This window comes from Leucoraja erinacea, chromosome 27 (assembly GCF_028641065.1).
Source record: "Leucoraja erinacea ecotype New England chromosome 27, Leri_hhj_1, whole genome shotgun sequence".
Taxonomy (NCBI): Eukaryota; Metazoa; Chordata; class Chondrichthyes; order Rajiformes; family Rajidae; genus Leucoraja; species Leucoraja erinaceus.
The window spans coordinates 6,504,113-6,517,858 of record NC_073403.1 but is presented as its reverse complement, the minus strand read 5'-3'; the positions used below and the strand labels follow the sequence as shown (position 1 = coordinate 6,517,858).

General features: G+C 49.9%; 1 protein-coding gene across 4 annotated transcripts in view; it reads right to left on the bottom strand.

Moving 5' to 3' along the window:
• LOC129710159 (catenin beta-1-like) overlaps positions 1-12,783 on the bottom strand; it is a 57,571-nt gene extending 44,788 nt beyond the window's left edge. Inside the window, exon 1 of one of the 4 annotated variants that reach the window (XM_055656931.1) lies at positions 12,660-12,783. The gene's annotated coding sequence lies outside the window, so the exon portion shown is untranslated. Of the gene's footprint in view, positions 1-2,467; positions 2,587-12,659 lie in introns of those variants that run through there. The other 3 variants (XM_055656932.1, XM_055656934.1, XM_055656930.1) reach the window with 3 other exon arrangements.
• Between the last annotated feature and the right edge of the window lie 963 nt (positions 12,784-13,746).

Genomic DNA, 13,746 nt, shown 5'->3' with positions numbered 1-13,746 from the left:
AGCTTGGAAACAGGCCCTTCAGCCCATTGATACAACTTAGATACTGGCCTTTCCACCCATCGAGTCACCCATTCCCACTGGTTCTCCCAAGTGTTATCCCACTTTCGCACGCAGTCCCTACACACCTGGAGCAAATTACAGAGGCCCTTTAACCAACAAACCCGCACGTCTTTAGCAGTCACAGGGAGAACGTGCACACTCCACACAGACAGCACACAGGTCTCTGGCGCCGTGAGGCAGTGGCTTTACCAGCTCTGCCCCAGCTGGACTTGCACCCATTTCATCCCCCCCCCCCCCCCCCGTCATATAACCACCTATCACTTACACCCCAGTGGTATGAACATTGATTTTTCTAACCAACCTGCATTCAGTCTCTCTCCATCCCTCCCCCACCCAGCTACAGATAACAATGAGCTGTCTCCTTCATCATCGCTACTTTTTTTTGCATATCTTTCATCCGTTTGCTCGACAACACCGTTTATATCTCTCCTTTCCCTCTCCCGTGACTTTCAGTCCGAAGAAAGGGTCTCGACCCGAAACGTCACCCATTCCTTCTCTCCAGAGATGCTGCCTGTCCCGCTGAGTTACTCCAGCATTTTGTGTCCATATTCCAGTTCAAACCTCACAAGACATGGACGACATCTTAATGCGGGCATCAAAACGCCAGCACAAAACTGCTGGACAAACAATGGCGTAAACAACACATCACAACACCAAGTAACTTCAAACACAAACTTAACAAACACACTTTGCCACCGGCTCAGTCCATTCTCTCGGCATCCCCAACCAATGGTCACAGATTTACAGATCAGCCAGCAACAGGAAAAACAATCTAAACTTTAAAAAAAACAACTTCCTTGGTTGTAAATTAGTCAGGAATGTCCCAGCGGGATAAACAGGCTCGACTTAAAAACACACATCTCCTCTCGCAGAGTGGAGCCCCAAGAGACTGCAGATGCTGGAATCGTGAATTAAAGTGCTGGAGGAACCCACCCCCCCAGCCCCAACCACCCCCCCCCCTACTCCACCCACCTGTTCCAGTTTCTCCCCCCAATCAATTTCTCCCTACTCCAATCAGTCTGAAGAGTCCCGACCAGAAACGTCATCTGTGCATTCCTTCCACAGATGCTGTCTGACCACCTGGGTTCTTCCTGCACCTTGTGATTTGCTGAAGCACCGTTCACACCATAATTTCCAATACAATCACCACTGACTGACAGAACCAGGATCCACTTTGTCTTTCATGCCTGGATTGAGATTAATTCACTTTCAAAAACAAGATAACCAACTCTCACCCAGTGTCCTCCCAAACCTGTTTCTCATGAGAATAGTGGCATTACATTATCTTTGATCAGTGCGCAGCAGCGGTAGAGTTGCTGCCTCACAGCGCCAGAGACCCGGGTTCGATCTTGACTACGGGTGCTGTCTGTACGGAGTTTGCACGTTCTCCCTGTGACCACGTGGGTTTCTTCCGGGTGCTCCGGTTTCCTCCCACACTCCAAAGACGTGCAGATTTGTAGTCAATTGGCTTCGGTAAGAATTGTAAATTGTCCCTGGTGTGTGTAGTATATTGTCAGTGTGCGGGGGTCACTGGTCAGCGCAGAGTCGGGTGGGCTGAAGGGCCTGTTCCCGCGCTGTATCTTGAAACTAAACTAAAAAGCGAGACGCTGAGTTTAGGATCTCGTAGAAATCAAAGGGTGTGGCAATTGGCCAACTCTGCAGCCCGGGGAATTGCTACAATCCCTCTGGCGAAGGTGTTCCCTTTGTTCATCTGGGTTGGAAGTTCAAGGGTTTAAAGCTGGTGACAATAGAGAAGATGCCCCCCCCCCCCGTTAGAATGCACAAGCAACGAATCTGAAGAAGGGTCTCAAGCTGAAACGTCACCCTTTCCTTCTATAACAATTACAACACGGAAACAGGCCATCTCGGCCCTTCTAGTCCGTGCCGAACACTTACTCTCACCTAGTCCCATCTACCTGCACTCAGACCATAACCCTCCATTCCTTTCCCATCCATATACCTATCCAATTAATTTTTAAATAATTAAATCGAACCTGCCTCCACCACTTCCACTGGAAGCTCATTCCACACAGCTACCACTCTCTGAGTAAAGAAGTTCCCCTTCATGTTACCCCTAAACTTTTGTCCCTTAAATCTCAACTCATGTCCTCTTGTTTGAATCTTCCCTACACTCAATGGAAAAAGCTGGTTAACTCTGTCTATCCCTCTCATAATTTGAAAGACTTCTCTCCAGAGATGCTGCCTGTCCCACTGAGTTACTCTTTTGTGTCTGTCTTCAGCGTAGGGCAACGACCAGCTTCAAGCCATCCCTAGGGCCCATGTCAGAATTAAAGTTCCCAAATTACAAACTTGTTCAACAGCTGTGGCGGCTTTACTTCCCCGTTTTGTTACCGGGGCAAGGCAGTGAAACGCCGCGGCCAAACCTGCAGGAGTTCTGTGACCGTACCGAAGTGCCGGAGCTCGCCACTTCTGCTTCTTGTCGGAAGGTTGAGCAGCTGAATCCTGACTTCCTCCCCGCCTCAGCAGAACAATCAGCGGCAAGCAGCCCATTCCAGCTCCAACCCTAGTGGCGCAGTCAACAAAATGCCATTAACCCTTGCACAGCCGCCCGACAACTCCCACACTAACTGTTTCGGCCCAAAACGTTGCCTATTTCCTTCGCCCCATAGATGCTGCTGCTGCACCCGCTGAGTTTCTCCAGCATTTTTGTGTCCCTTCGATTTTCCAGCATCTGCAGTTCCTTCTTAAACACTAACAAATACACCGCTGGCCTCCAGAAACAAAGGAGAAACAGAATAACACTACAGCCACCAGGCTATTAAACACTCAACCACAAAGTAAGCTGCAAACTTTATTGACATTGTTGTTGTCTTTGCACTATTAGTTTTATCAAGTTTAATGTCACATGTAGCGAGGTACAGTGAAAAGCTTCATTGCTTGGGTTTTTTAATGTACGCGTACCACACACACAGAACTTGTTTTTGAAGATAGACACAAGGTGCTGGAGCAAGTCAGCGGGTCAGGCAGGATCTCTGGAGAACAGGAAAGGGCAGAGAAGAGTCTCGACCCGAAACGTCGCCTATTCCTTTTCTCCAGAGATGCCGAGTTACTCCAGCATTTTTTTGTGTAAACCAGTGTCTGCAGTTCCTTCCTACACAACCAAATGTACTTTTGTTCGCAGAGTACTGTGTTTTCGTACTTGTTGTGCTGCTACAAGTGAGAACGTAATTGTCCGGTTTTGGGACATATGACAATAAAACACTCCTGATCTTTCACAAGCTCAAGATGACAGCGTGATTTGCTCACTGAGTTGCAGGATGCTGCTACAGCCGGCAATGTACACACAGCAAACCCCATAACTCGTGTTGGTGGATGGGGTGTAAACATTGGCCAGGAACCCTGGGGGAAAACTCGTGCTCTTTGTGGCTGAAAAATATTTTTTAGTTTCGTTTAATTTAGTTTAGTGATACAGCGCGGAAACAGTCCCTTCAGCCCACGCCGACCAGCGAACGCCGCACACTAATACTGTAGATCAGTGCATGTTCCCTTAACCATAGTGACCTCCCCACAACTAACCACTCCCCATTGTCTCCAGTATAATTGTAGTGTCCCCACCTCTAGCTCGCTCTCTAGCTCCAGTGATGACCACGGACAGCTACAGCTTAGTGTTAGCTCTCAGTTAATAAACAGTTACAGTAAAAAGACTTGTGTGTGCAGTAAGTCATTTTACATGGTGTCAGAAGTGGGATTCACACACACACGGGACAAATTTCCCGTGACTTATTAAGCCAAATTCACCGACAAACCTGCACGTCTGGAGTGTGGAAGGAAACCAGCGCACCCTGGGGAAAATCCACATGGTCCCAGGCAAAACTCACACGGTCACAGGGAGAACATGCAAACTCCGTACAGACAGCACCCATAGTCAGGATGGATCCCGGGCCTCTGGCCCTCTAAAGCGCCACCGTGCCGCAGTACTCCATTTAATAATAAGGAGTAAGCCATTTAGAACGGAGACGAGGATAGTGGTGAGTCTGGAATTCTCTGCCTCAGAGGGCGGTGGAGGCAGGTTCTCTGGATACTTTCAAGAGAGAACTAGATAGGGCTCTTAAAGATAGCGGAGTCAGGGGATATGGGGAGAAAGCAGGAACGGGGTACTGATTGGGGATGATCAGCCATGATCACATTGAATGGTGGTGCTGGCTCGAAGGGCCGAATGGCCTCCTCCTGCACCTATTTTCTATGTTTCGATTCCTTCTCTCCAGAGATACTGCCAGGCCCGCTGAGTTACTCCAGCATTTTGTGTCTGATCTCAGTGTCCATGTCAGCTTTGAACATCCACAATCTGTTGTCCTGACTCAGGCAGCCTCGTAGAGTTAACTAACCAGTGGGAGTTTGTTGCCTGAAGCGCTGGGAATCAGCCCACACTGTGTTTTCAAGCGCATCTTATTACAGGGAGGAGTCCCAGCCAAGCTCGCTATGTTGTGATATCTCTACACAACTCCAAGTACTGCTGAATCAGCACAGCACTAGATCATAGCTGGAGGAACAAAGAGAACAAGCGGGGGGAGGGAAGGGGGGTGAGACGCCAGTGGTGGTGAGCATTCTCCATTTTATTTTTCCACACATCTGTCGGAAATACTCACAGACAGGCGATGGGTGTGTCAGGGAACAGAGTACAACCCGCAGCTTAAATAAGTTTCAAAGCAAAGATAAAGCAGCAATGAGCAACTTGATTCCCAACCACAGGAGATTAGTTTCACATTTGCCACTGGACGGCCGAAGGCCACGTTCTATACATTGTAAACGGCTCGATGGTAATCATGTATTGTCTTTCTGCTGCCTGGATCGCACGCAACAAAAGCCCTTCATTGCGCCTCGCTAATCGTGACAATAAACTAAACTAACTTCCTGTGCTGTATTGTTCCATAATGTAACAGAACTCAACTAAACTACTGAGGCAGCACGGTGGCGCAGCGGTAGAGGTAGGTGGTTGTACAGTGATATCAACCTACCATAAGTTACCCAACCAGACGCAACTAAATTTAAGGTTGCTCTTTCTTCCCCAAAACCCTTTCTGGCTTAAGTCCTCCCTCCACCAGTTTAAATTCCATTTGGAATATTTTGGAGGACCAAGAAACCGAGAGTTGCCATCTCACAGCGCCAGAGACCCGGGTTTGATCGTGCCCACGGGTGCTGTCCGTACAGAGTTTGTATGCTCTCCCCGTGACCTGCGTGGAGCTACAGTTTCCTCCCACACTCCGAAGACGTGCGGGGTTATCGGTTGTTACACAAAAAAGCTGGAGAAACTCAGCGGGTGCAGCAGCATCTATGATGCTGCTGCACCCGCTGAGTTTCTCCAGCTTTTTTGTGTAACCTTCGATTCTCCAGCATCTGCAGTTCCCTCTTAAACACAGGGTTATCGGTTAATCGGCTTTGGTAAAAAATGTCCCTAGTGTGTGTAGGATAGTGCTAGTGAAAGGGCGATTGCTACACAGCGTGGACTCAGTGGGGTGAAGCGCCTGTTTCCGTGCTGTATCTCTAGTAGAGTCAGGGGGATATGGGGAGAAGGCAGGAACGGAATACTGATTGGGGATGATCAGCCATGATTCACAGTGCTGGCTCGAAGGGCCGAATGGCCTACTCCCGCACCTATTGTCTAAAGCAGCAAAAAAATAAACTGCTGGAGGAACTCAGCGGGTCAGGCCGCATCTGTGGAGGCGAATGGACAGACAACATTTTGTATTCGGACTCTTCTACAATCGGGTGCTGACCCGAAACATCATCTGCCTATTTTCCTATAACCTGACCCGCTGAGTCGCTCCAGCAGTTTGTTTATTGCTCAAGGTTCCAGCAACACAGGCTCTTGCGAGTCCAAGATAATGACTGGGGCAGCACGGTGGCGCAGCGGTAGAGCTGCTGCCTCACAGCGCCAGAGACCCGGGTTCCATCACGACTACGGGTGCTGTCTATACGGAGTTTGCACGTTCTCCCCGTCACCTGCGTGGGTTTTCCCCGGGTGCTCCGGTATTCCCGCACACTCCAAAGACGTACAGGTTTGATTGTTAATCAGCTTCGGTATAAATGTAAATTGTCCCTAGTGTGTAGGATAGTGTTAGTGTGTGGGGATTGCTAGTCAGCATGGACCTGGTGGGCCGAAGGGCCTGTTTCCATGCTGTATCTCTAAACTAAAAGGTGGATGAAATATGTGCTTTCGGGAAAAGGAGGCAAATGAGAAGGCAGGGTGAGCGTTTGTTCACCAGCTGGGTGGGGCCAGCAGTTTTCTAGTTTCACTGCAATATGAAACTGCCAGAGTTAACTCTCGACATTTGCTGCAGCAGGTATCTAGTACCTGCCCTTCCCAACGATGACTCACACACTGCATAAACTCACCGGCAAACCTCACCGACAACAAGTTGTGAGAACAAGGTTGTACTGACAGTGGCACGGTGGTGCAGCGGATAGAATTGCTGCCTCTCAGCGCCAGAGTCCCGGGTTTGATCCCGACTACGGGTGCTGTCTGTATGGAGTTTGCACGTTCCACCTGTAACCACGTGGTTTTCTCCGGGTGCTCCGGTTTCATCCCACAAACTGAAGACGTACAGGGTTGCAGGTTAATAGGCTTCGGTATAATTGTAAATTGCCCCCTAGTGTGTGTGTGTGTGTGTGTGTGTGTGTGTGTGTGTGTGTGTGTAGGATAGTGCAGGGATCGCTGGTTGGTGCAGACTTGGTGGGCCGAAGGGCCTGTTTCCGTGCTGTTTCTCTGAAGCAAACTAAACATTGCCACCCTCCTGTTCTCCGCAGTGTCCACAGGTGATCAAACAAAACTAGGAGAGAAATGGAAAGAAGTCACCGTCGTCACCCCCTCAACATCAGCAAGCCTTGGCCTTTGGTGGGGGATGGACATAATGGTGAAGGTCAAGCAAGGTCCCATGGATCAGACCACACCCTTCCTCTTGCACAGGGACACAGATACCAGACCCTCGAGTGAATAACAAAGTACTGTAGTGACTCAGTGGGACAGGCAGCACCTCTGGAGAGAAGGGATGAGTGGCGTTTCGGGTCGAGACCCTTCTTCAGACTGGTTGGGGAGAGGGAGATACATAGATAAGGAAGTGTAAGGTGCGAAATTAGGACAAAGGGAATGGAGATCAAGGAAATGTAGAACAGATTATTGTTAGCTGGGAGAATCTAACAACAAAGCCAACAGATATAAAATAGAGTTGGAGACAGTAAGACTGGTCGGAGAACTAGGAAGGGGGAGAGAGATGGAGAGAAAGGGAAAGCAAGGATTGCTTGAAGTTAGAGAAGTCAATGGGGTGGAAGATTGCAACCTTCCCTGTTTCAACTAATGCAATCAACTCGACGTGCACAAACAGAAGATCAAATAGAACAAGTTGTCCAACAAGTTTAGGCTGTGCACGCCACATGAAAGAAGAAGAGGAGAAGTCAATGTTCATACGTGGAGGGAATGCAGAGACAATGTTTCATGTTGGGATCCCTCTTTTACATTTGGTACAATACACACACCGCCAAGTAGGAAACAAAAGAGCATCACAATTCAGTATTTTCTGGGAATTTCTTTACGATAACAATCCTTCTTGTGATTCCGACGTTGAATGGCTGATATTCCCAGAGCGCAAACACCCAGACTTCACAAGTATAAAGTGCCAAGCAATCAAAAAACCACAAGCCACAAATTTGAAACTGATGATTATTTATAATTGACAGGAATTGCAATATAATCTTTTCCTCTTCCGTTCCGACAGTCCCATAGAATTGGGGATGACTTCCCTCAACAACAGTTTGGATTCTTAGGCAGCTTATTTTAGTTCAGATTCATTTGTTATTTAGTTTAGTTTGGAGATACAGCGCGGAAACAGGCCCTTCGGCCCACCGAGTGTGTGCCGACCAGCAATCCCCGCACACTAATGCCACTGTCCCACTTAGGAAACCTGAACGGAAACCTCTGGAGACTTTGCGCCCCACCCAATGTTTCCATGCGGTTCCCGGAGGTTTTTGTCAGTCTTCCTACATACCTCCACTACTTACAACCTCTGGCAACCACCTGCAACATCCGGGAACCGCACAGAAACCTTGGGTGGGGCGCAAAGTCTCCAGAGGTTTCCGTTCAAGTTTCCTAAGTGGGACAGGGGCTTAACACTATCCTACACACACCAGGTTAAATTTATAATTTTACCAAAGCCATTTAACCTATAAACCGCTACGCCTTCGGAGTGTGGGCAGAAACCGGAGCACCCGGAGAAAACCCACGCAGGTCATGGGGAGAACGTGCATACTCCGTACAGACAGCACCCGTAGTCAGGATCGAACCCGGGTCAGTGGCGCTGTGAGGCAGCAACTCTACCGCTGCACCACCGTGCCTCCTGCTTATTGTCACGGGTACAGAGGTACACCAGAAAGCTTTTGTTGCGTGCTATCCATTATAAAACTATACACGATTACAATCAAGATGTCCATTATGTACAGATACAGTATAAAGAGTGAGACTACTTCATTTAGAAACTTCATGCAGACATTTGAGGAGGCAGCAACATTTGAGGAACTTTTCTTTGACATTCTCTCCAGATTTGGGTTTTTCAGGAAGTTCAGGGAGGCTGTACTTTCCCCAACACACAAACACACCCTAACCGCACCCAGTCGGTCAGGGTTTTCCGACTGAAAACATCACCCATCCTTTTTTTCCCCCGAGACGCTGCCTGACCCTCAGAGTTACTCCAGCACCTTGTGTCTATCTTCGGCATATACCAGCATCTGCAGTTGCTTTGTACACACCCCGACCACCCACAGATTTCAGATCGGTAACATGCCAAATAGCCAATATAGACAATACAACAAGATTCAAGATTCAAGATTCAATTTAATTGTCATTTGGACCCCTTGAGGTCCAAACGAAATGGCAAGCTATTTATAATTTTACAGGTTTTAACTTTTCACAGATAGATGCACAATCCATATATCTTAAACCACGGCAAGTTAATGTCGATAGACACAAAAAGCTGGAGTAACTTGGCGGGGCAGGCAGCATCTCTGGAGGGAAGGAACGGGTGATATTTTAGGTCCAGATCCTTCTTCAGATTGGTGGTCCCGCTGAGTTACTCCAGCCTCTCATGGTTCCTTCTTACACACGTACCCTTAATGCATGCATGAACCAAACCAACCAGACAAAGATAGTTGTGATCACTAAAATCAACCACCAATTATTTTGATATCAATTGGCTCCACACACTTTTGACTCTATCCAATATACACACACGTCACCAAATGTAGACGCTGGATGGTCCAAAATCTCAGGTGGTCTCAACACAAAAAGTCACCTATTCCTTTTCTCCGAAGATGCTGCCTGACCCAGAGTTACTCCAGCATTATGTATCTATCTCCAAGCAATTAAGCAAGCTGGGGAAGGCAGAGATTCAGACAGGTTCTGGACTCCACTGGAATTTAGAAGGATGAGGGGCGATCTTATAGAAACACATAAAATTATAAAAGGACTGGACAAGCTAGATGCAGGGAAAATGTTCCCGATGTGGGGCGAGTCCAGAAGCAGGGGCCAAGAATTCCACAGACTCACCACTCTCTGTGAGATTCGACAGACTCACCACTCTCTGTGACCAATCTCTCAAATCAATTTAACATGTAACCCAGTTAAGATTAAAGAGTTGGAAGAACTCAGCATCTGTGAAGGGAAATGTACACTCTGAAGGAGGATTCCAACCTAAAACATTGTTCATTTCCCTCCATAAATGTTGCCCAACCCGCTGACTTCCACCAGGCAACCACCACTCCCTGTAAAAATACACTTGCCCTGCATATTTCCTTTGAATTTGCCCCTTTCATCTTAAAGCGATGGCCTCTAGTTCTAGACATTGTCACACTGGGTGAGAGGGACTCTCATTGTCTACACCATCGACACCTCTCATATTTTATATACTGCTATCACGTACAACCTCAGCTTCCAACACTCCAGAGAAAACAATACATTTATACATCCTCTCCTTCTTGCCAAAACCCTCTAATCCAGTGTGTTGGAAGGAACTGCAGACGCTGGTTTAAACCCAAGACAGACACAAAAAGCTGGACAACATCACCTATTCCTTTTCTCCACAGATGCGGTCTCACCCGCTGAGTTACTCCAGAATGTTGTGATCCTCTAATCCAGGCAACAAATGCAGGAAAAGATAGACAGCTGGGATATAGCAATTGCTAAATCAGTCTCTGACCTGTTCATGAATCACACTTCATGAGGTTTCCCACACATCTCACTTTTGAAATAATACCTCTCCCACCACTAGATGTTAAATGTAACCTTCACAATTGTACAGGTGGGGATGGAGTGGGAGCTTTGAAAGGAGACTCACGAAGACAGGCCAATGCATTCATCAGACGAGAGGGTCTCGACCCAAAACGTCACCTATCCATGTTCTCCACAGATGCTGCCTGACCCGCTGAGTTACTCCAGCACTCTGTGAAACGTCACCACCTATCCATGTTCTCCACAGATGCTGCCTGACCCGCTGAGTTACTCCAGCACTCTGTGCAACTTCACCACCTATCCATGTTCTCCACAGATGCTGCCTGACCCGCTGAGTTACTCCAGCACTCTGTGTTTTCTTTTTCAATCAATTATAAACCCTTTTACAAATCCCTTCAGCATTTATCATACAAACCAAAACACTTCACAAGGGAAACAAAAAGAAACAACATGCTGGAGTAACTCAACAAGTCAGTCAGTGTCTGTGGAGAACATGGGACAGGTTACACTTCAAGTCAGCACCTTTCTTCAAACTTCACCAGTAGGAAGAAAGGACCCAACCTGAATTGCTACCTCTCCCTGTTCTCCACAGATCTGCCTTGATCTGCTGAGTTACTCCTGTACTTTGTGACCTCGTTTGTAAACCAACAAAGTAGAAGTTTACAGACCAAGTGCTGATAAATGGATGGTCACCATGGACATGGTGGGCTAGAGGACAGGTTTATGTGCACTCCACATGAAAGACCAGACGCCACAGCTTTAAAGTGTAGGAGGAACAGCAGATGCTGGTTTACACCGAAGATAGACACAAAATGCTGGACTGACTCAGCGGGACAGGCAGCATCTCTGGAGAGAAGGAATGGGTGATGTTTTGGGTTGAGACCCTTCTTCAGACTGTGAGCCAGGGGAGAGAAAGTCTAGAGATATGGAGGGGCGAGGTGTGAAAATGAAAGATCAAAGCAGGAAATGTAGAATGGTTCACTGCTAGCTGGGTGACAAGAAGGCAAACAATGAGTAAAACTAATCAGAAAGACAGTGAAACGTTGGAGAATTCGGGTGGGGGAGGGGGAAAGTTCATAGGGGATGTGAGGAGTGTGTTTTTTTTGTCCCACAGAGGGTGGTGGGGGCCTGGAAGGCTCTGAGGTGGCATTGAAGAGGCATATGGATCCATGGTGGGCTATGGATCACACACAAGAGAGGAGATTAGTTTATTTTGTACAGAAAGGTCCCTTTGTGGAATAATGGGACCTTAAACTCCTCAGCTAATTACACACAATGCATTATTTACACCTACCATATGCTCACCTCCCATACACTCCCAGGCTGGTAGCCCGACGTAGGACATTCCCCATTAGTTCCTATTACCCTCCAGAAGTTTGCAGAAACCGAGTCACAGTCACTGATCCATTAGAACATTACACAATGACAGGAGTGGCTGTGCAAAAACAAGGGCCGCACGCTGACTGCTCAGGTCATCCATTGATCCAGGCAAGGGTCCACATCGATGACAGTGTGGTGGGGGGGGGGGTGATTGATGGCGTTGGGTCGGGATGATTGAAGCGTGGGAGAGGGTGAGTGGGGGACAGTAACTGAGGAGTGGGAGAGGTCGGGTATGGGTGTTGGGGCAGGTATGTGGGGGGTGGGGTGGAAAGAAGAGGCGAGGTCAGTGGAATGAGTCAGATGCCCCCGGGTGTATGCGGGGGGGGGGGGGGGGGGGGGGGGGGGGGGGGTAGATATAGGGGGAGGGGAAGGGGTGGAATGAGTCCGATGCCCCCGGCAGCCACCACCCATCGCCGTGGTGAAGCCTCTGCTTTCTCTGTGGGCCGGATCTCAGCCCTGGGACAAGCAGCCGCGGATTGTTGAGATTTCTCCCGACGACACCGCGCCCTTCCCCGGCCATTGTCCTGCCTGCCTGTGCGCTGCTCCACAGTGGGGTTAATGTAACACTGAGACACACACAGCCTCGGGCACTTCGTGACCCGTGTCCAGCACTGGCGTCCCCGGGACGGGGCGGTGCCGGGACGGGGAGCCCCGAGACAAGGAGGGGGACGGACCGACGGACGCGGTAACTTCTCAAACTCCGCTGGCGACCAGTGGGTGAGCGGCCGCTCGGCCCGTCACAATGGCCATCCTAGCCCTGACTAGCGAGTGGACGGGGCGCGACACTGACCCATCGCCCGCCGTCGCCCGGGTGGGGGGGATCAGGTAGCCGGCCACGCCCTGGGCCGCCGCTGCCGCCGCTCCGGACACTAGTGCCCGGAGCCGGACACTAATGCCCGGAGCCGGGGACCAGCCGCTCACCTGTCCGCTCCGGACACTGTCCGCGCACCGTCCCAAGCCAGTGACCAGCGGGGCTGCACCTCACCTGTCTAGTGTCCGCTCTCACCTGTCCACTGTCCGCTCTCACCTGTCCACTGTCCGCTCCGCCGCCGCCGCCTGAACAAAGAGCCGCCGCCACTCGGGCCCCAGCCCCGCGCCCAGCCCCCTGCCTCCCCGCCCATTGGCCCACAGCGCCGTCACTCTGCCGGCCAGCCGCGCTCCCATTGGCCCGGCCCGCGAGGTCCCCGCCCTCCCCGGCTAGGTCCCGCCCCCCGGACGCGCCCATTGGCCGGAGCTGTCCCCGCCCCGTCTCCCATTGGCTCAGGGCGACGCCAGTCTCCGGCCGGACGGGGCGGGCCCCGTGTGCGCCTGCGCGGCCGCACCCGAGGCGTGGGACAGGTGTGTCTCACCTGGGCCCAGGTGTGTCCCCGCCCTGACAACCTGCCTGCTCCCACACTGACTAATTGACCGTCTCCGGCACGGGGTTGGTATTGATGGCGCTGCCCTGAGCTGGTTCATCTCCTACCTCAAAGGTAGGAGTTTCTCTACTAACATAGGCAACTCTTTCTCCTCCCCAGCTAGCCTCTGCTGCGGGGTTCCACAAAGTTCCATCCTTGCCCCCATTCTCTTCTCCCTGTATATGCTCCCCAAGTCATTCAAAGATACAGCGTTTCCTTCCATTGCTGTGCAGACGATACACAGCTCTACCTCCCCCTGAAGCCCAACAACCGATCAAATCTACTCAGCCTTATGCACTGCCTCGAGGATATAAAGTGTTGGATGGCCCAGAACCTCCTCCAACTAAACGAGAGTAAGTCTGAGGTCATCCTACTTGGCCGTTCGGACTCAATCAAAACGATAGCAGGCAGCCTTGGAAGCCTTACCCCATTACTCAAACCTCACGTCAAAAACCTTGGCGTGATATTTGACTCAGCATTGAAATTTGACAAACAAGTCAATGCCGTGGTAAAAGCGAGCTTCTTCCAGCTTCGGACGATAGCTAAAATAAAACAATTTCTCCAGTTTGATGACCTCGCAAAGATCATCCACACATTTATCTCCTCCCGTCTCGATTACTGCAACTCCCTTTACACTGGCATCAGCCAATCTTCCCTGTCCTGCCTGCAACTGAT